Consider the following 22391-nt stretch of genomic DNA (forward strand, 5'->3'; position numbering starts at 1 on the left):
ATTTTTTTAATACAGGGGTGCTTATCATCTCTATTTAATGTTTCTCTTTGTTTTTATGTAGCCTTTGTAGAAAACATTTGGCAGTTTTTGTCTGAGTCCAAATAATGGCAGGTATCTCTTTTGTGCCATGGAAAGCTAAATGAAACTTATTGGGTTCTTATCCTCCCCACTGATTTTTTCTGATATATATTTCCAATACCTTATTTCTCCTGAGTCGTTGAGAGTGCCTATTTTATTTATGTAACTAATACAGATGCACAACAACTTTTGTCCATTTTTAAATACATTTTGCATGGTTTATTTGATGAGTGGATACAGTGGCTTTAGAAATATCTGTATTTCTAAATTTGTGGTCAGCTTGCTGGATAATTCATGTCTTGAATGCCATCTTATCATCTTGCCTACTGATTCCTGGATTGTAATCAGTGTTTGTGACATGACCAGTTTTTCTGATGCAGAAAAGTAAGGCTGTGAATTCACATTCTTGTTTTTCTACATCACTTGAGATGGCATAAACTTGTTTCTGAGTCTAATGATCCACATTTTTGGAAAGGGTGGCAGTGTCAAATATGAATGTATCATGGTTAGAGAATGACATTATAACATCCAGTATGTGAGAGAATGTATGTGATTTAGAAGAAAACTGTTGATAGGAAGCTAGTAATAATGCAAACTTAATCATCAGTATTACCATAATATCTTATACACCTCAAATACATCAAAATTTTTATGGTAATGATGAATGAACCTTCAAATCAATACTCACTGCAGGAGGCCCAACTTACCACTAACATATTTGTCACATTCTGCTTAAATTCATTCATGCTTTTTCTGCATTCAAATGCATCTCCTAGTATTGTGAATGCCTGGAGATGCTTGGTTGGTTGGTTTATAGTTTATTTGGCACAAAAACTACAAAGGTCATACTGCACCATACTAAAGGTTACAACATTAGCATTTACAGAAAATTGTAAACAATATGTCTGAACAAGAATCTAGTTTCACAAAGCAGCATCTCTATGTAAACAGAACTGCTGCAGAGGGGACAGCAACACACAAGGTCAGAGGTTATTACAGTAGTGCAAAAATAGTTAACAAACAAAATAAGTTAATACATAATATATGAAATACTAAGCCATGGAGTGCAGTATTTACATATATGTAAAATTATAATAGATGCCTTTATAGCAGTACAAAAATAGGCAAAAAGGAATTATTATACAATATGCATGGATAAAAATTAAATTTAGCAATGCAGTATAAACAGAATTTAGCAATACATATAAGCGGAATTACTAGAAAGTACACAAATAGGTATGATGTCCTACGGCACTACATGATTATTCGAAAAATAAAGTAGTAAATAAGATGCATACACAAAATGTATGCTAAGAGAGGACTACACGGTGTGTAGTGTTTTCAGAGAACTCCCAAAAGCTAAGTATAATTTTGAGTGAAAATTGGAATATTGGTTTAAATCATAACGTAATATTGTCTATTTTTGGTAGCTTGTTGTGTCTGTGTGATTTTGGTGTGAATTCTGTTTTATTTAATTTAGTATTTTAACGATACGTTTCATAGAATAGCACATGGCACCAATGCGACATAAGATAATGGCGTCTAAAAATACGCCTTTGTTCAAAAACTGTAATGTGAGGGAGTTTGTCCAATGTGATGTGTGTGTGGGATGTATGCATTCCCGAAGGAGGTTGGAGTTTGGATGGAAAGTGATAGTGGTGGGAGAATGTGCAGAAAGTGTAAGCAAAGTGAGGAATTGAAGTATGTGTCAGATCGTGAGATAGTTATGGTTGAAGAAAGCCAAAATGTGAGTGAAAATAGTGGCTTGATAGGGAAGGGATAGTGGTTTGAAGGAGGCTGGAGTTTGGATGGAAAGTGATAGTGGTGGGAGAATGTGCAGAAAGTGTAAGCAAAGTGAGGAATTGAAGTATGTGTCAGGTCATGAGATATGATTGAAGAAAGCCAAAATGTGAGTGAAAAATACTGGCTTGATAAGGAATTGCGATGTTGTACAAGATGGCAATGAGAGCGGTGATCAAAGAGAGAGTGAAAGCAACTATAAAGAGAGAGAAAATGGTTTAAATGATGAAAAAAATGAAAAATTATTTGTAGGGCGTGAGATCCCTAGGCTGCACGCAGTGATACAAAGTGCGCAGCAGCAGTTAGAGAACCTGAAAAACTCTTTCCAGAGTGCCTCGGCTAATGGAAATAAACAAGTGTTTGAAGGAAAAATAAGCGTAAGAGTGGGAGTTTGTGAAATGAAGGAAAGAGTGTTGTATGGTTACTCATTATTAAGAGGAGTGTGATAGATGGGAGTTTAACTAAATCGTACTTACCGGGTGCAAAATTTAAGGATGTAAGTGAGAGTATTAGAACGCAAAAACAGAGGGTGAAAGAATTGATAGTTGTGGCGGGTAAGAATTAATTGAAAGGAGATAAATTTTTTATGAGAGAGGACTTGAAAGTATTGTTAAAGGTAGCGAAAGAAAAGAGTGACAGAGTTAGGATGGCGAGTCTGTTGCCACGGTACAACAGAGAGGAGTTTAGGAGGAGGGCCATAATCGCAAATGACTATATGTGCAAGTTATGCAGATGGTGTGGTGTGGAATTCGTGGACATGTGGAATGAGTTTGATGGGCAAAAGGATTTATACAAGATGGATGGCCTGCATTTGAATGGATTTGGTGTGCGGAGACTGGAAAAAGTGTTGCTGAATGAAGTGAAAATGGATGTGCAGAACCAGGGAAATTAGAACTACCGGGGGGGGGGGGGTATGCGGACATCAGTGAGACAGTTGAGTGTAAGAATGTATATAATGTACCTGAGCCAGTACTAAGGACAAGAAATCGGAATGGGATAGTTAGAATACGCATCAAGATAGGGGTGGGACAAAGGGACTTCTGCATTTCGTGTATACTAATGCCAGGAGTATTAGGAACAAGAAGGAAGAATTTTTGGCCTTGATTGATTCTTCCTGGGCATTGGCATTAGTGAGACATGGCTGATGGAAAATGATATAGTTAGTGGGATAGAATGTGTAGGTTATAGCGTGTTTAGGAGGGACAGAGAGAATAAAATGGGGAAAGGAGTGTTATTGATGATACCTGATGAACTGCAGCCAAGGAGTATTGAAGCTGTATCGCAGGATAGTGAAAAGAGTTCATTTGAGGCTATCTGGTGTGAGATTGAGACTGGCAGAACAAAATATACAGTTGGGTGCTGCTATAGACCAGGTGATGGAATAGATGGTGGAGATAGTATACATAAACAAATTGATGAAATGAGTGGAAGGAGGGGTTTGAGAGTGCTTTACCTGGTAATTCCAGGTAAAATTCCACACCTTTAGCCACCTCCCAGGTGGCTAAAGGTGTGGAATTTTCGATTAAGACAGAGTATATATGGAATTACAGTACTGGCAAGTATGACAAGTTTAGGAGATTGCTTGGATGAGTGCTATGTCATGTAAAACTGCAAGGGCTGGAATGTCGACAGAGCATGGGAAGTGGTCAAGGAGCATTTACAGGAGGTTATGGCTGATTGTATACCTAGGGTTCAAATAGTAAAACAAGTAGGGGTTAAATGTATGAATAACACCATTAAGCTTGAGCTGCAAAAAAAGAAACAACTGAGGAGGGAAATTAAAGAAAGAGGTGACCTGCAGGCACACGAACGGTATAAAGTGCAGGCCAGAAGGGTAACGAGTGTGGTAAAAAAAAGCAAAAGGGTATTATGAAAGGAAACTATGCAAGCTAAACAATCCCAAACAGTTCTTTCAATATGATGCAAGCAAAAAAAAAAAAAAAAAAAAAAAAAAAAAAAAAACTGTACACGGCAAAATGATTTTAAGGAATGACGATGGTAAGGAGGTCACTGAATCAGTTGATATAGTGGAATTACTGAACGAGCACTTTGCAAGAGTATATCATCCAGGTGGTGACATTGAAAAAATGAAAGAACCATTAGTTTATACGGGAATTGTGATGAATGAAGTGGAGGTGAATAGTCTATTACAGAACCTTAATATGAATACATCTGTGGGATTGGATGGCATACCGGCACGGGTCTTACGTGAAGTGGCTAAAGAATTATCAGTGCCCTTAACCAATCTGAGTTCAATTTGATTGTTCAATCCGAGTTTCGGGTCTGGTTTAGTCCCGAAGGTGTGGAAAGAGGGGAAAATAGTTCCACTGCATAAAAGAGGATCCAAGACTACGGTTGCAAATTACCGACCGATCAGCATATCAGGAGTCATTGTCAAGGTCTTGGAGAAAGTAGTCAAGGGAAAAATACAGGAATGGATTGATGAAAATGAGATACTGTACGGGGGACAGCATGGCTTTGTGAAAGGTAGATCATGCCTCAGTAACTTGCTCAAGTTTTATAACACAGTGATGGCTGAACTGGATAAGGGTAATGGGTTTACAGTGATACTGCGGACCTGGATAAGGCATTTGACAGGATACCACATGGAATTCTAATCCATAAACTACAACATATGGGAATGGATATAGGGTTGGTGAGATGGATAGGTGGGTGGTTGATGGAGAGATATCAGAGAGTAGTTTATTCAGGAGTAGAGTCCAAAAGACGGCCTGTGACTAGTGGTGTGCCGCAGGGTTCTGTTCTTGGACCACTGCTGTTTAATTTGTTCATTAACGATATAGGGAAGGATCTAAGAGGAACAGTTCATTTGTTCGCTGATCATGCAAAGTTGGGTAGGGTAATAGTGAACGCAGAAGATGTCAAAATCTTGCAGGATGACTTCGATAGATTGGAGTTCTGGGCTAAGAAGAATGGATGTCAATTTAATGTGACAAAATGTAAGGTTATGCATTTTGAGGTGAAAAGATTAGCAGTAGTATACCACAGTGGTGGAACTGTACTCTCGGAGATTGATAAGGCCAGGGACTTGGGAGTGTTGTTTGATAGGGAGATGAAGTTTAGGGGACACACTGCAAAAGTAGCTAAATCAGCTCATCAACTCACTTGGTTGTTGAAAAATACTTTGACAAGCAGAGACAAGCAAGTTATTGTACCTCTGTACTGAGCCTTGATAAGACCTCATCTCGACTACTGTGCCCAGATTTGGTGACCTAGGTTTCTTCTTGAGGGAGGAGGTGGAGAAGATCCAGAGGCGAGTGACCAAGATGATAGCAGGTCTATGGAATGAACCTCATGAGAACAGGTTGAAGATTTGTGGGTTGCAGAAATTAGTTGATATATGGAAAAGGGAGATATGATTGAGACATTCAAATTGCTAAAGGGTTTCTATAGGATTAATTCAGAGGATATTTTTGAGATCAGGACTGGTGGTGGGAGAACTAGGGGACACTTATGGAAGCTGGGCAAGAGTGTGGTTAGCAAGGCTGTTATAGCTGGGTTCTTTACTTTTAGAGTGGTAAATGAGTGGAATAAGCTGCCAGAGTCTGTTGTGGGTGCTATGATGGTGAGTGAGTTCAAGGCAAGGTATGATAGATACTGTGAGAATGTCGTATATTTGTGTGGACATGATGTTTAGGGTCTCCCTCGATGAGTATAAGGACTTCCTGGAATCGCCCGTAATAATAATAATAATAATGTGATGCAGTATCTACATATAAACAAAATTACTGCAAAGATTTCAGCAGTACATAAATAGATAACTATAGGTTAACATATGTATGTACAAAACAAGTCAAGGAAAGCAGTGTCTACATCAAGTAAGATTACAACAAACATTATTAATAATATGAAATAAATGAAATATGAAATAAAATGAAAAATAAACTTTCAACATCTTTCTCTAAATCCAGAGTAATTTATTATAAAAGGGTGGCACACCATTTGGCAACTCCTATAGGTAGAGATGACCTGCTAATGCTTCTGCCTGGTATCTCAACTTGGGCCTGGCTCCCACTGAAGCGACCTCAATAAAGGTCGAAACTAGTCTGGGTGGTGGCCCTTCCCTTAATGCATAACATTAGACATATCCGCAAGGAGATGTGTTTTGCATTATAGGAGATACTGAGACAGGAGTGTTGGTAGCTTGCTCCACCTTTGCAACGAGTTGCCCTGGTGTTATACCACCTTACCCCAGTCCTGAAGATACTTTCAGGTGCAAACTTTGTTTGCTCACACTTGGATAAAGGATTAAACTAAATTTATTTTACTCTAACCAAGTGAAAAATAAACTTTCAACAAACATTATTATACTAATACTTAAAGAGTCAGAAAGGAATTATTATACATCACTGATGCATAAAATTTAAGTTTAGCATTATGGTATTTACATATTAACAAAATTACAACAGGGTGATACAAATATACAACATTAAGGCCTATGGTAATACATAATTGGTCAGATTTAACCTAATGAATAATATGTATGTATAAAAGTTAAGTTAAGCAAAAATGGTATTTACATATAAACAAATTTATGGTGAAATGTGTTTGTACAAATTAATTCTTTCTAAAAAATTAAAAACATCATACAATTTACCTGAGTCTGCTAGTATTTCCCTGGGTGCACATGGCTTGGTGAGATAGGTGAAAATTTCATTCCTCTCGTGTAAATTTTTGACAATCTACCAGAATATGATAAATAGTGAGATGTGTGTTGCATTTTTCACATATGGGAGGGTCATCAGCTCTCAGTAAATGAGAATGAGTAAGGTGACTGTGACCTATGCAGAGCCTAGCAAGGACAACCTCCTCCTCCCTTCTCTGTGTACGTTAACTAGAATGCCAGTTTTTAATTTCAGGTTTAATGTTATATAATTTGTTTGTTGATGCTTCTTGCCATGTTAACTCCCATTGAGCAATTAGCTTTAATCTTATAAGTTGTCTGTAGTCTGTATATGGAACTGTCAAACAGTATGCAGAGAAGGTATGAGCTGATATAGCAGTTGCATCTGCAGTCTCATTTCCTTTGATTCCGATGTGGCTGGGAATCCAGCAGAACTGAACATCAAAATTAAAGATTTTCATTTTGTGAAGCAGGTGTAGCACCTCATAAAGTACTGGATGTGGATTATATGTAGGCTGTTCAATAAGTTATAAGACTATATTTATACAGAAAACAGATTACCTTTAATCTCCATCATTTACATGGTCTTTTTCGAAGTAACTACCGTGAGACGAAATGCATTTGTCCCAACGTTGCGTCCACTTCTTAAACACATGTGAAAGTCCATTTTTTGAGAGTACTTTCAAAACCGCCCCCACAGCTTTTACACATGCTTTGTTGCTTTCGAAATGGCGGCCTCTTAGTGGTTTCGTGAGCTGGGGAAACAGCCAGAAATTGCACGGTGCGAGATCAGAACTGTATGGAGGGTGTGGTAGGATATCTATGTTGTTGTTCTACAAAACGTCCACTACACAACCAGCAATATGTGGCCTTGCATTATCGTGGTGCAATAAGAAGATATTCTTCAGCAATAGATGCTTCCTTTTGACGTGCTGTACCATAGTCCATAAACATCCGCATAGTATGAGCCGTTTACAGTATTCCCGGGTTCTACAGCATGTTGGTAAACAATGCCTTCGTAGTCAAAAAACATTATGGTCATAACTTTACCGGCCAATTTTACAGTTTTTGCTTTCTTGGGGGGTAGGCGAAGATGGATGCTTCCATTCACAGCTTTGTTGTTTCATTGTAGGGTCATAGTGATACAACCAAGCTTCATCTGCTGTAATGATGCGTTTTAAGAAATTGTCGCCTTCTTGTTCCAGTCTTTCTTTCCATTCTGTGCACACATCCACTCGATGCTGCATTTGCTCCAGTTTCAAGAGTTCGGGAATCCATCGGGCGCAAACACGTTTCAGTCCCAAATGTTCAGCCATGATTGAGTGAACACTTTCCACAGAAATATTCAGGACAACATGCAGCTGGCGTACTGTAATTCTGTGATCCTCCTTGTTGATAATTGTCTCTGTGATGGACGTTGAAGGTCTTCCCTCACGTTCAAGATCTTCCACATTTTGCCTTTCTTTAAAAGTTTTATGCCAGCAAAAAACACTTGTCCTCGACATTGCTTCATAGTGGAAAGCTTCGTGTATCATGTTAAAAGTGTCCGATGCCGATTTTTGCAAATGCACACAAAATTTAATCGCATAACGCTGTTCCAAGGACACTTCCATTTCGACGAGTGGTCATGGTCGTAGGCGCGCCGAAACAAGCTTGCGTTTAGTCATGTGACACTCTGGCACATCATCTATCAACATCTTTTGTTAATACAGACAGCAACATTTCTTTATTCCACAGAAATTAATATTGTGATGAGTGGTTTCGTGACAGTAAAATTAGTCTTATTACTTATTGAACAGCCCCCGTACATAGGAGAGGAGATAGCCTGTAAAGAGCTCAATGAGTCTGTATAAATTATACACTTTTGGTAGCAGTTTTCTTTTATATGCGCAAGTGCAAGCTGAATGGCATGTAACTGTGCTGTGTAATTACTGCAGTCTGGTGGGATCTAATTTGAGATAATAATGTTAGGAAACACAGCAGCACAGCCAACAGAGGTGTTAGTTCTTGAACCATCAGTATAGATAGTTAAGAAATCAGCATGTGCATTAAACAATTGCAGGTAAATGGATGATGGGGTATAAGATTTCTGTAGCTGACAAAGTGAGAGGTTGCAGGATGGTGTGCAAACCTGCCATGGAGGAATGCTGTTATGTTTAGTGTAGCTAATGTTGTCAACATTTATACTAACAGCTTGCACAGTTTCTTTAATATGCATACCAAAAGTATGTATAAAAGTTTGATGTGTGTGATATTGAGCTTCCCAATGCAGAGAGAGGATACTATTCCATGCCGGGTGATCTTGGAGAGATTTTTTTTTTGTGCCTAATTAAGAGACAACTGTTTTCATGAAAGTGATAGAGCCAGTTCATTTGCTTCAACATAGAGACTTGGAGTGGGTGAGGTGTGAAAGACACCAGTAGCTATCCATATACCCTGATGATGGATGGAATCCAGCCATCGTAGGTTACTCTGTCTTGCCGAACCATCGACTTGGGATCAATAATCCAGCTTTGAACGTATAAGTGCATGATAAAGATGGAGCAATGAAACTCAATCAGCACCCCACTTAGTAGAGGATAGAGTGCAAAGGAGGTTCAAAGTTCTTTTGCACTCTCCTCTTAGTTGACAAATGTGTGCTAGAAATGTGAGTTTTCTGTTAAAGATGAGTCTCAAGAACTTGGTTTCTGTAGCTACTGGAATAACAGTATGTCCCATTCTTAGTTCAGGATCTGGGTGATGAGTGCATTTTCGACAGAAGTGTACACAGACACTTTTTTCTGTTGAAAACCTAAACTCATTATTAAGAGCCCACAGAGAGACATGATCAATTGCTTGCTGGAGTTGTCTTTCAATTACCCTCATGTTACATGAGTGACAGTAAATTGGGAAGTCATCAACATATAGAGCATTGTCTACAGTGGGAGGAAGCTGTTCAATGATTGAGTTAATTTTAATAGCAAAAAGAGTTACACTTAAGACAGAGCCTTGGGGAACACATTTTCTTGATGATATTGTTGAGATAGCATACTTCCCACTCTGACTTGGAAAGTTCGCCTGGAGAGAAAGTTTTTAATAAATATAGGGAGGTGTCCTTTGAGACCTAGGTTATAGAGGTCTTTTAATATGCCATATCTCCAGGCTGTGTCATAAGCTTTTTCCATGTCAAAAAAAAAAAAAAAAAAAAAAAAAAAAAAACGGAGACAAGATGTTCTCTCTTCAGAAATGCATCTCTTATACAAGTTTCTAACCAAACTAAATGGTCTATAGTTGTTCGATGTCTACGGAAACCACATTGTGTATTGCAGAGAATACTGTTGCCTAAATACCAGAGTAGTCTGGCATTAACCATTTTCTCTAGTATCTTACAAAGACAGCTGGTCAGAGCAATGGGTCAATAATTATTTGCTTGTGTTGGATCTTTTCCTGGTTTTGGGATAGCAATGACAATTGACTTATGCCAAGAATTTGGAAACTCTTCCTCTGCAAGTATTCTATTGTATAATAAGAGAAGAAGATCCATAGAAGATGATGGTAGATGTTTTAACATTTCATAATGGATGTCATCAGGTCCTACTGCACTAGGGTGAGATTGTAGGAGCTCTTTTTAGTTCCTCCTTGACAAATGGCTGAAGAATGTTGGTAGAAAAATTAAGCCTTTGTTTCTCTTTCAGTATTAAAAATTCCAGAGAATATGAAGCTGTTGCTGAGATTTTAGCAAAAGTTTCTCCCAAAGTATCTACAATAGCTTTGGGATCAGCAAGAACACTTCCATTATAGTCTAAGGTGGACAAACAATGTGTACTATATCTGCCTTTCATTTTCTGGATTTTATCCCATACAATTTTTGGATGGTCATTTGATTAATTGATGTAGTAAATTGGATCCATGATTGTTTTTGACTCTGACATCTTACATAATGTGCTTTGGCTCGAGCACGCTTGAAAGTTATTAAATATGATGTGGTGGGGTATCTACAAAATATGCTCCATGCTCTGTGTTGATCTTTTTTGGCTGCCTGATATTCTGGGTTCCAGCAAGGCTTTGGATAGACTGGGAATCAAGATGTTTTTGGGATGGAGGTTGTTGCTGTCTGGACAATGCATTCTGTTATATATTTTACAGATTCATCAATAGGTGTTTGACTGATGGCATCAGCATTAAATTTTGCAAGATGAGAGAAAGTGTTCCAGTCTTCCAGTCAGCCTGGTGCATTTTCCATATAGGTGTGGGTGAACATGGTTCCTGTGAAGGCATTGCACAAAGAACAGGAAAGTGATCACTTCCATATATGTTCTCTTCAACGTCCTACATGAGCAGTGGAAGAATGGAAGGGGAACAGATTGCAAGATCAATTGCAGAATATGAGCGGGTAGGCATATGAAAGAAAGTATTGAGTTTATTATTTAGAAGGGAAAGGTTATTATTATCAAGAATTTTTTCAATGATTCGACCTTGTCTATTAGTCTTGGCACTACCCCATAGAGTATTGTGACCGTTAAAAGTCACCCATCAAAAGTATGGGTTCAGGCAGTTGCGAGATAAGGTTATCAAGTTCAATTTCATTTAACTCAGCATTTGGTGGTAAATAAATTGAACATACTGTAATAAGAAATCCTACAGAGAAGCGAATCGCTACTGCTTCCAGAGAAGTATTAAGTTGGACCTGATGGAAAGGAATATGACTGCCCACTAGGATAGCTACTCCTCCATGAGCAGGACCATCTCCAGTTCTATCCTTACGTACAGCAGTGAAATTCCTAAAGATATGGTTCTCATTGGGTCTTATGTAAGTTTCCTGTAAACAGAAAGGTTTGTGTTTCTGCAACAACATCATGATATCATCAATATTCTGGCAGATCCCACGACAGTTCCATTATAAAAATTTTCCTATTGTCTTGATTTTATTGACTTGTCTGGTTTTCGAGAGGTTGAGGGCTTACTTTTGTCAGATTTATATTTATCCACTGTTTCAGGGAAGTATGGATGGTCAGTGTCCATCTCTTCTTCTGGTAGAGTGTTCAAAACATCAAATGTGTTAGGGTCAGTTGATAAATTTAGTTTGCTTTCAGTGGGTATCAAGGTATCCATTTTTTCTGTGTGAGTGTCTGGTGGTTTATCTTTGAGTGAAGTCTCCACCATAAATTTTTTGACAGGTGAGTTTTCATGGAATGGGACCATTTTTGAAGTTGTCTCTGGAGTAAGGCCATAGGTCTTGTGATTAATGCACTCAACAGAGAAGCACTTGCGATCGTAAAACTCAGGTATGGCGAAATTATCAAATGGTGGAATAGACATATGTGTTTGAGTTGGCACTTTTTTAATTGTTACTTTTTCAGCATAAGAGGATCGTAGAATAGGTGTAATGGTGGCCAGCTTTCTTTTTGTATCCTGATATGTTATGTTTTGTTCTGTTTTAATTTTTTGTATCTCTTTTTCATCTTTTCATTTCTGACATGCATGAGAGTATGCTGGATGATCTCCCTGACAGTTGACACATTTAGCTTTTTTTTTTCACAGCAAGATTTATTATCATGTTCTTTACTACCACATCGGGCACAGGTAGTAGAACCATGACAAGCAGTTTGGGCATGCCCATATCTTTGACATTTAAAGCATCTCAGCAGGTTACCCTGCTTTTACAGATGTCGGAGGCCTAGGTGTATCAAAAGTAAGGATGATGTTCTTGATTGAGACCAAGTGACCATCCCTGCGTATCAGGATGCACCTCACACCTGTCACTCCTTGATCTTTAAGCTCTGAACATATCTCCTCATCAGGAACATCAAGGAGATCCCATTCTGATATCACTCCTTTACTGGAATTGAGTGTTCATTCTACTTGTCCACTACTAGCTATGTACAAAATCTGCCTTACTCCCTTACTCATACTATTATACAACTTCTGGGAGAGTTTATAGTTCTTTCTCTTTCATTTATGAATAATTGTTTCTATATTAATTTGATAAAATCACCTTACGAATGTCCAGTCCATGAGGTCAAAAAGAGAACACATCATCTATGTATCTTAGCCAGTGGAAGGCTTAAGGGGGATTGAGTCCAGAGCATACTTTCAAATTTTCCATGACAAAATCAGCAGTTGGGGGAGGGGTGGTAGGCATTGCAGTACCACTGCAAATTTTGTTCTTCCAAGAGAAGTAACAAGAATGGATAGCAAAGTAGAAGAGATCTATGATATCCAGAGAAGAAAAATGTTTTTTAAAATGTCAGGGTGTCATTCAAGGGTTCATTCATTAATGGTCAGCAGCCAGGTTTTACATTTCCTCTCTTTTCACTTAATTCATTAGTGAAAAGAGAGGAAATGTAAAACCTGGCTGCTGACCATTATATGAAAATTATTTAGAATTAAATTTTCAACAGAAGCTTCAAAATTGGTAAATTTTTAATGTAAGAAATGGTATTACCAGTGGGGAAGAGGTTAAGAGATTAAGATAATGGTTTGGATAATCTATAAGAGGAGGATAATCTATGGTTTGGATAATCTATAAGTAACAACCAGTATTGGTCTAAGAGGAATATTAGGTTTGTAGAATTTTGGGTGGGAGTATAGAGATCTTTTTATAATTTTAAGAGGCCAAGAATTATTATTATTATTATTATTATTATTATTATTATTATTATTATTATAATAATAGTTAAAGGGAATCTTGTTAATGTTTTAATCTGAGATTTACAGTGATTGTAACCTAATGGAATACAAGAAGACCAACCTCTGAGCATAACTTCTCTCATGATGATATCATCTTATGTTGTTAGCAGTATACAGAGCCAAGTTGCAAACACTATGTTCTATGTGAAACATCAGGTCTAATGTCAGTACTTGTTTAATGACAAAACTGTTTATGGAGAAAGAGCAAAATTGTTGCCAAGATTAAGGACACTAATGGGCATTAAATTTAATCTTTTAAACAACAGCTGACTACCATGTGAATATGAACTTGAAGATCAGCTTTTGAATGAAAAAGGTTGTTATACTTTTTGAGTGGAAAGATCAGAAATGTTCACTTGATGTTGCTTGTGTGTGTTACAATTTAGTTTATATTCACCTAATGGTGATTAATCCTTTCTATGTGCTATTCTTAATCTATAAAATCTTTAATGAGTTCTACTCAGTACTTAAGCCTAAACACATGCCTATTGATTATTCATGATGAAATTATGTCATGCAAAGCAGAACAATTTGGTAAGTAGAAACTTCATATTTCTAGGCAATTGGCTATTCCTCCTAAAAAAGATGCAGAGATACATCAATAATACTCCTATATCCACGCACCAAATTTAGCTTGCATGTGAAATACATTGCTGCTACTCATACTAACAAAGCTGTAACTATTGCAGCCATCAGTTCATTACAGTCTGCACTTTCATTCATTCTTAACCTAGAGCTCTAGAGCTGTGTATTGTTAATAACCTATATGGATCACATTATGAAGGAAAGTGGCAATAAACTTGATATCAAAACCAGATATTCAGTTCAGATTTTTTTACTTTATGCTGATTATGCTATACTTTTAAATAAATCTAGTACAAGTTTACTGGACTCTTTCAATGAACTGCTGCTGTAACAAATTTGTTATAAAAAAGCATTGATAAAAATACAAAACCATGAAAATAGGCAGAAAGAACACGGAGGGCATCAATTGCATTGCTAATAGCAAATATACAGAATAAGTTAAATATGTCAGCTATTTAGGCACAATTTTTAATGAAAATGGCAAATTAAAAATGGAAATAAAGAACAGAATAAGCACAGCTTATATAGCAGGGAATCAGTTGAATAAATTAATATGAAACAAGAGAGAAATTAGCCAAAACACTAAACTCACAGAATACAGGACAGTGTTCAGTGTTCAAACTAATTTTTAACTTACGGATCTGAGAGTTAGATTAGAAATGAAATAACTGATCAGACTGTAAGCAACATATAAACAACACCGAAAAATTCTGATTAAAAATTAGAGGAACACAGATGGCATCAATGGCAGAATCATATTAAAAATGATGATATTAAAAGGAATGCAACTCTGTTAGCATTCAAGAATCCATGGGGTAGAGCTAAATCAAAGTGATATGGTCAATTAAACAGAATGGGATATGAAAGAAAGATCTGCAAAGCAGATATATGATGTCAAAATATGATAAAAAATGAAAATTAAATATGGAAAGAGATCTAGGTTGACTAATGCAGTTATAAGTGCTTTAGACAACTAAAATATAAGATATGATAATGTTGGAGTCCTGACAAAAAACTACTGATGGTACAATAGTGAACAAATTAATACAAACAAGCTGAATTTTCATAAAGTTCTTGGTTTTGGTTTCAGTTCACAATAATTTTGGTTTTGCTTCACTATTTTCAGTTTTTTGGTTGAGTGCTATGTGTTTTAACTGTCTATATGATGTTTATTAATAGTCTTGTGCATATTATATACTGTAAACAAGTTGACATTTGTAGTGTTTTATTCATTTTGTGTAACTATGAAATAGATACATCTCCAAGAAAGCATTCAAAAATATGTACTTTTTTTTATGTACTCAGCACACATCCATGACTCAAAGACAAACTGTCAATGAGTGTAGTGTTGGATTTGGTACTGTTAATGAATTTTAAAGAGGTTTAGAGAGCAGATACCTTTTCTCTTGACAGAAAAGGAAAACATGGGCAAAAAAGGAAAAGTAAACTTACTGAAGATGGTTTACTAGTTAGGAAAAGCAAAATGAATTCAAGATTGTCTGCTGTAGACTTAAATAGAGACTTTGCAGTTAGTGGGATTAATGTTTCTGACATGACAGTTCACAGACCAAAAAAAAAAAAAAAAGCAACTGCTGCTGAAGACTATGCAGAAAAAGAGGCTCCAGTGGGTAAAAGTTTACAAAGATTGAACTGTTAAGAAGTGGAAGAAGGTCATATTCTCAGATGAGTCATTTCTATGTCCAAGAAGAGCAAGTACCCTATATTCGCAAATCAGCTGCTAAGAAGACTGATCCCAGCCTACCTTCAATAAGCTTCCAAGCTAAAAAAATGTTCTGGGGTTGGTTGTTTTACACATGATGGTCCAGAATCTAGATACTATTTTTAGTGAAGATGGCAAATTAAATATGGAAATAGACAAGAGAATTAGTAAAGCTTAGATTGGAAGTCAGCTGAATAAATTTATATGGAATAAGAAAGAAATTGGTCAGAACACGAACCTGAAAACATGAAAAAGACCCAGAGGAAGACTAAGGTCTATGTGGATTGATTCAGTAAAAAGTACCTTAAAAGACAGAAATATAAGATCTGATAATGTTGGAATCTTAACAAATAACTTGGAGGAAAATTATTGATCAGAAGTTAGTAATGGTGTAATTTTTTTATGTATTGCTATCATAATAATCACGTACAACCTCCAAGGTACATCTCAGGAATTTGATAATCATGATGGTCCAGGATCACTTATGCCTGTTGACAATATGATGAAAAGTGACTAATACATAAAAATATTGGAGAAAAGAGTGGCCTGACAGATCTTGAAAGACAAAGAACTCATCTTCCAACAGGATCTCGCTCCATGCGACACTTCAAAAAAAGTGAAAGTTTGCTCAAACATCACAGCATCCAATTGCTTCAGTGATCAGGTAACTCTCCTGATACTTTCCTTCATGGTTACACAGTGATCAGAATTCATTATAAAAATCATGGAAATAACTACTGTGTTAGAGTAAAACTTCAGTTTAATATAAAACAAAATAATAACTTGATATTTCTACCTTCACATTAAGATCATCATCTGGAGTATACACACATATACAAAGAAACAAGCTGCACTACAATCTACATGATATGCTAAAGTTACATTGATTTGGTCAACATTTAAAACCCCTGGCCTGACCTCTGGTGAAAAACAAATTTACTACATCAATGCTAGAGTCCTGTCATTATTATTATTATCTATTTGACTGCAAAAATAAATCAGCTTGAGAGCAAAATGTTCACACAAAGTTACTCATATAAGTATACATATAAATTAAACCAAACAGTATGGATGGTGGCCAATAAAAGTTGAAATAATGCTAGAGTTCTGAAGTCAGGGTTTGCTGGAAAACTTGAAGAACTAAGCTTGCTGAATGTGTGGTATCCGAATTCTTGGGATTTTTATGCCACCATTATTATTAAAATTAGGATGGTTAATCAAAATTTTACAGGCTTCTTTAAATTTGCATTCATACAGGTTTTTATATGATGTAAAGAACATGTATTTTTCTAATCAATTTGGTGTAGGGTGTTAAGAGCGTGATATGAGAGACTTGCTTCACCAAAATTGTTAAATTAATGTGTCGTTTGTGTTCTTTTTTACAGACAGGGATTGTATATCCAGTTTCCCCAATATAAGGTAAGTTACAAGCAACAGATACAATAAATGCCAGGATGAGCCAATTGGGGGGGGGGGAGAGATCCTTAGTGGAGTTGAATGTTTTTTAATTTTATAGGTGGTTTAAAAGTAGCATTAAGATTATAATGGTGTAGAATTCTATTTATTTTTTCTGATAACCCTTTAATGTTTGGGATAGCTATGGTTTTACTGTAATCTATATTACATGTATTTTTTGATGAAGTTTTATGAAGAACTTCATTGATAGTATTTTTGCTGCAGCCATTATTTATAAATGTGCTGCTAATAATTTGTAATTCTTGTTTAAGAGCTTGTGCATTAGAGCAAATTGTTATAGCTCTGTTTTTGAGGATGTTAATATAATTCTGTCAACAAAGAAGTAAAGAAATCAACCAGAATAGACAAAAGGTCTTACACAGAAAACCTGGCAATGGAGGCACAGAGAGCAGCAGACATGGGACAACTTAATACAATATATGAAATAACACGAACATTGTCTGGAAAGAAAAAGAAATTGTAAACTTGCATAAAGGATAAAAATGGAAAGTTGTTAACAAAGGAACAGGAAGTAAAAGACCACTGGAAACAGTATTTTAGTGAAACTTTGAATGTAACACACAAGAACTTTTAAAACAGTTAGAACGACATAATTTAAACATAAGCATTGAAAAAATCACCTTAAATGAAGTAATGAATGCAATAAAGAAACCAAAGTCCAGAAAGGTATGTAGAAATGACAACATATACAATCTTCTGGAAACTGAGAAAAATACCAGCTCAGTGGAAGGAAGCAGTGGTAGTGAAAATACCAAAAAAAAGGAGACTTAACAAAATGTGAAAAATTGAGAGGAATTAGCCTTCTATCTGTGCCAGGAAAAGTATTTAGCAGAATATTAATGGAAAGAATGAAAAATGAAATCAAAGCTATACCGAGGAAAGAAACAAGCAGGCTTCAGAACTGGAGCTGGAACAATACAATAGACCATTTTGAGAAACATTATAGAACAAACTAGAATTTGGCATCTCCTTGTACTTGAATTTTATAGATTTTGCCAAAGCCTTCGAATGCATTAACAGAGAAATCCTCTGGAAAAGCTTAAGCATCTATGGTATACCAAATAAGATAATTAATGTTATCGACAGGAGCGGCACATGCATAGGCACTGCGGAACTGCAGCACCCCCAATTTTTCTCGATATATAAATATATTATTTTATTTATTTATTTTTGCTTGTAATATTTAATTTTATCATCAACAATCCTATACAATTCTCTTATTTTGTATAAAAAAATAATAAAAATCCATCTTGTAGCACTTAGGAGGGCGAAGGATGCCAGCAGCACTGTGTTTACCAGAGTGTCATATTGCTACGCACGCAAGCATATGCACGTCATAGTGAGATGCGAGCTATTAGCGTAATGTGGCACTGTCCGTCGCGCAGTTCCAATGTTGTTTATATGCAGTTTGCACCAGTAGTAGAGTGTTTATAGTGATTATAGTGTTTATTCCATCTCTTTAAATATTTGGACATTACAATTAAAGGAATGGATTTTATTTTTAAGTAATTTTGAATTATACTAAATTGTATAATTTTATCGATAATAAACAATATTTTTTCATGAAACAAAACAAGAAGAATATAATTTATTTTTAAGTAATTTTGAATTATACCAAACTATATAATTTTATCGATAATAAACAATATTTTTTCATGTTTAATTTTTTTTTTTAAATTTTTACCATAATTTTGATATTTTATCCAAACACGTATACACAGTACTTACAGCGTGTATGTATATTTCGAAAGTTGCAGCACTCCCACGATTTCAAGCCACGAGCCACCACTGGTTATCAAAACAAATGTACAAAAACAGCAGATCCCGAATTTTGGTGCAGAACTCTGAGACAGAAGCCTTTCCCATTTTAACTGGAGTTCGATGAGGATGTGTGCTGTCCTACCTAGTTTTCAATATATTGATAGACTGTGTTATGATGAAAACCACAAAAACCAAAGGTGGCTTAAGATGGAATTTGACAACATGCCTTGAAGATCTAGATCAGGAGTCGGCAAAGTGGTTGATATTGCCCCTGGGGGGGGGGGGTCGAGGTGGCTATCCAAGGTCAATAAATGTCTAGGGGTTAAGAGGGGGTCAAAATAAATACCTAAAATGATTTTGAGTAACACCTAGTAAACATGCAATTCGAACTGGCTGAGCCAACGAGGTAGAAGTGCATGCTCTACCCGATGAAGACATCTAGAACAAAGACAATCGGGGCTAGTGTGCATTTATTGCCCATAGCTATCAGAGTAGTGTTCAGTGATCTGATAACTTTGAATTTGCTGTGTAATTCCTTTAAAGTTATAGTGCCCATGAATGGCAGCCCCTGATAGTAAGAAGTGCCAACAGTATTAGCAAGAGTATTTTTTATTTTTTTGGATTTATACCATCATCGACCAATGAAATAATGCCTATGTGCGTATTATGTGAATTATTATTTTATCATTATTATGCCTATTAAAGGAATTATTATTTTTGAACTGAGAAATTTATTATTGATAACATTTATTTAACATGATGGGGGTCAATGAGGGATCAAGGATTCTATGAAGGGGGTCAATAGTCTAAAAAGTTTGCCGACCCCTGATCTAGATTATGCAGATAACATTGTTTTGATTTCTTCTTGTTTCATTGATTTGCAACAGAAAACAGAAAGATTAAGAGAAAATGTATCTTCAGTAGGCTTAAAAATAAAGATAAAACAAAAGTACTAAGGATTAATAATAAAAGTAAAGAAACTTTAAAGACAGATAACACAGAAGTGAAAGATGTGACCGACTCAATATCTGGGAGCAATAGTCAGCCAAAATGGTGGCAAAGATGAAGATATTAAACAGAGAATAACCAAAGCAAGCAATGCTCTTTCACAAGTTTATAGCCAATATGGAAATCTGCAATGTACAAGATTAAAACAGAACTGAACATCTTTTTAAGTAATTTAGATCTGTTCTACTTTATGGAGTAGAAACTTGGAAAATAAGTAAAATGCAAGAACAAAAGTTAAACAGTTTCAAAACAAAATGTCTTAGAAAAATTCTAAAAATTTATTGGCCAAACCAAATATCAAATAAAGAACTATATAAAATAATGAACACAAAAAGTATTCAAGAGGAAATCAAACTGCATGGATGAAGATGGAGGGGACATGTACTCAGGATGAACCATGATGACATCCCAAGGGTGACTCTGACTTGGACCCCCCCCTGAAGGAAGGCATAAGAGAGGAAGACCAAAGCTCACATGGTGAAGGATGATGGAGGAGAGAAATGAAACTGAATGGGCGAGCTAGTTAGAAGTGAAAACACTAGCTCTGGACAGAAAGTTGTGGAAAGAAAGGATCTTAGCCTTATGTGCTATGAAGAGGATACGTAAGTAATGACTCCAAGTTTTTGTAAAGGGTGGTGATATGAGTTAGCATGTGTATGTTGGCCAGAATGTGTAGGCTTGCGGTACACAGTGAAGGATAGACTGTCTGAGGGAAGATGTGTGACCAGTGTATTGTATGTGTTCAAGTTGTTTGTTCAGGTGGCTGAAAAAGGTGTTTAACATTTGGGGGCCATGTGGCCAGATAATGAAAACATCGTCAATGTATATAAGCCAAACTGTAGGTTTTAAAGTAAAGGAGTCTAAAGCATGTTGCTCAAAAGCTTTCATATAAAAGTTGGCAATCTGGGGGATAGTGGTGAGCCCATGGCTGTACCTTCTTTCTGTAGGTAAAAATTATTTTGCAACATGAAGTAACCAATGTAGCATGTGGGCAAAGAGAGCTGTAATGTCAGGCAGAAATTTGTTCTGTAAGAGAAGAATTACATCACTGATTGGGACATTTGTGAAAGAGCAGAAACGTCAAAACTGACTAATAAATTATCTTTGCTGAGTGTTATGTTTTTAATTTTGTTTATGAAATGTTGTGTGTTCTTTATATATAAGGGAAATGACCTACCAACTCTGAGTGTTGATGCTAATTTCTTGGCTAGGTAATAATTTGGGCTGTCTATACCTTCAACTATCGGCTGAAGTGGAACGTTATGTTTGTGTACCTTGGGAACCATATATTTTGGGAGAATGGGTGTAAAATTCTCCCAGAATATACGGCCTTTCTGATCACACTCTTAATACCTACACCAAATTGATTGAAAAAGTACCTGTTCTTTACATCATATAAAAACCTGGTATAAATGCAAATTTAAAGAAGCCTGTGAAATTTTGATTAACCATCCTAATCTTAACAATAAGAGTGGCATAAAAATCCCAAGAATTTGGATGCCACACCTTCAGCACACTTTGTTCTTCAAGTTTTCCAGCAAAACCTGACTTTTGAACTCTAGCATTATTTCAACTTTTATTGGCCACCATCCATATTGTTTGGTTTAATTTATATGTATACTTATATGAGTAACTTTGTGTGAACATGTTGCTCTCTAGCTTAATTTATTTTTGTAACCAAATAGATAGTAATAATAAGAGGACTTTAGCATTGAGTAGTAAGGTTTCTTTTTTCCCCACCAGAGGTCAGGCCAGTAGTTTTAGGGTTGACAAAATCAAAGTAACTTTAGCATGCCATGTGGACTGTAGTGCAGCTTGTTTCTTTGTGTATATGTGTATACTCCAGATGATGACCTTCATGTGAAGGTTGAAACGTTGAGTGATTATTTTGGTTTATATTACACTGAAGTTTTACTCTAACACGGCAGTTGTTTCCATAATTTTTATAATGGATAACTCTCCTGACGTTAATGCAATAGAAAATTTGTGGTTAATAGGGAATTAATGAACTTATTAAGAACAGATGAACACATTTAAATTATTAGGTAAGTTACAGTTTAAATTTTGTATTTATTTTCTTGCAAAATTAAGATTTTTCTTTAAAACGTGAGTTTTCAGATTAATTTGTAAGGGAAAAGTGATAAATCTGCATGCAGCAGTGAGTGTGCATACATAGTTTCTTTAATTACATGTCAGCTGAAATGGCTAGTTTATATTTTAGATTAAAGATAGTAATGAGTTTTTAATCTCTTGATATTATTCATGGAAAGCAGTTTTTAAGTCTCTTCAGATATTTTGTGACTATAAAACATTTTTTTTTTTTAGCCATGTGGAGTAGAATTCCTTAAATTAGCTTTTAATTTTCCATTTCTACACCTAATTGATTCTTTTATCCTTCCCACAAGTTTTCTTGTCCTTAAGAACTTCATCTTCATATGTTTGAAAAACAGTGATGATGACTTTTTATCAAGTTTACCAATGAAAAATGATTGCTAACAGGGTACTGTTTTTTTTTGCAAGAAATATTAGCAATCATTTCTCTGATAAGTATACCAATTGGCTCAATATTTAATTAGGGAGAGGAGGTTTCAGATTTATTGGAAACACATGTAGAAAAGATAAAAAGACAATTTCCCAATTCCATCAAGC

At 35.9% G+C, this 22391-nt stretch overlaps 1 protein-coding gene across 4 annotated transcripts in view; it reads right to left on the minus strand.

The window, feature by feature from the left end:
- Nucleotides 1–22391, minus strand: part of CSN1b (COP9 signalosome subunit 1b) — a 279185-nt gene that overhangs the window by 119451 nt on the left and 137343 nt on the right. The gene's annotated exons all lie outside the window — the stretch shown is intronic.

This window comes from Typopeltis vanoorti, chromosome 2 (assembly GCF_054136105.1).
Source record: "Typopeltis vanoorti isolate ZY-2024b chromosome 2, IOZ_Tvanoo_1.0, whole genome shotgun sequence".
In the NCBI taxonomy this organism is placed as follows: domain Eukaryota; kingdom Metazoa; phylum Arthropoda; class Arachnida; order Uropygi; family Thelyphonidae; genus Typopeltis; species Typopeltis vanoorti.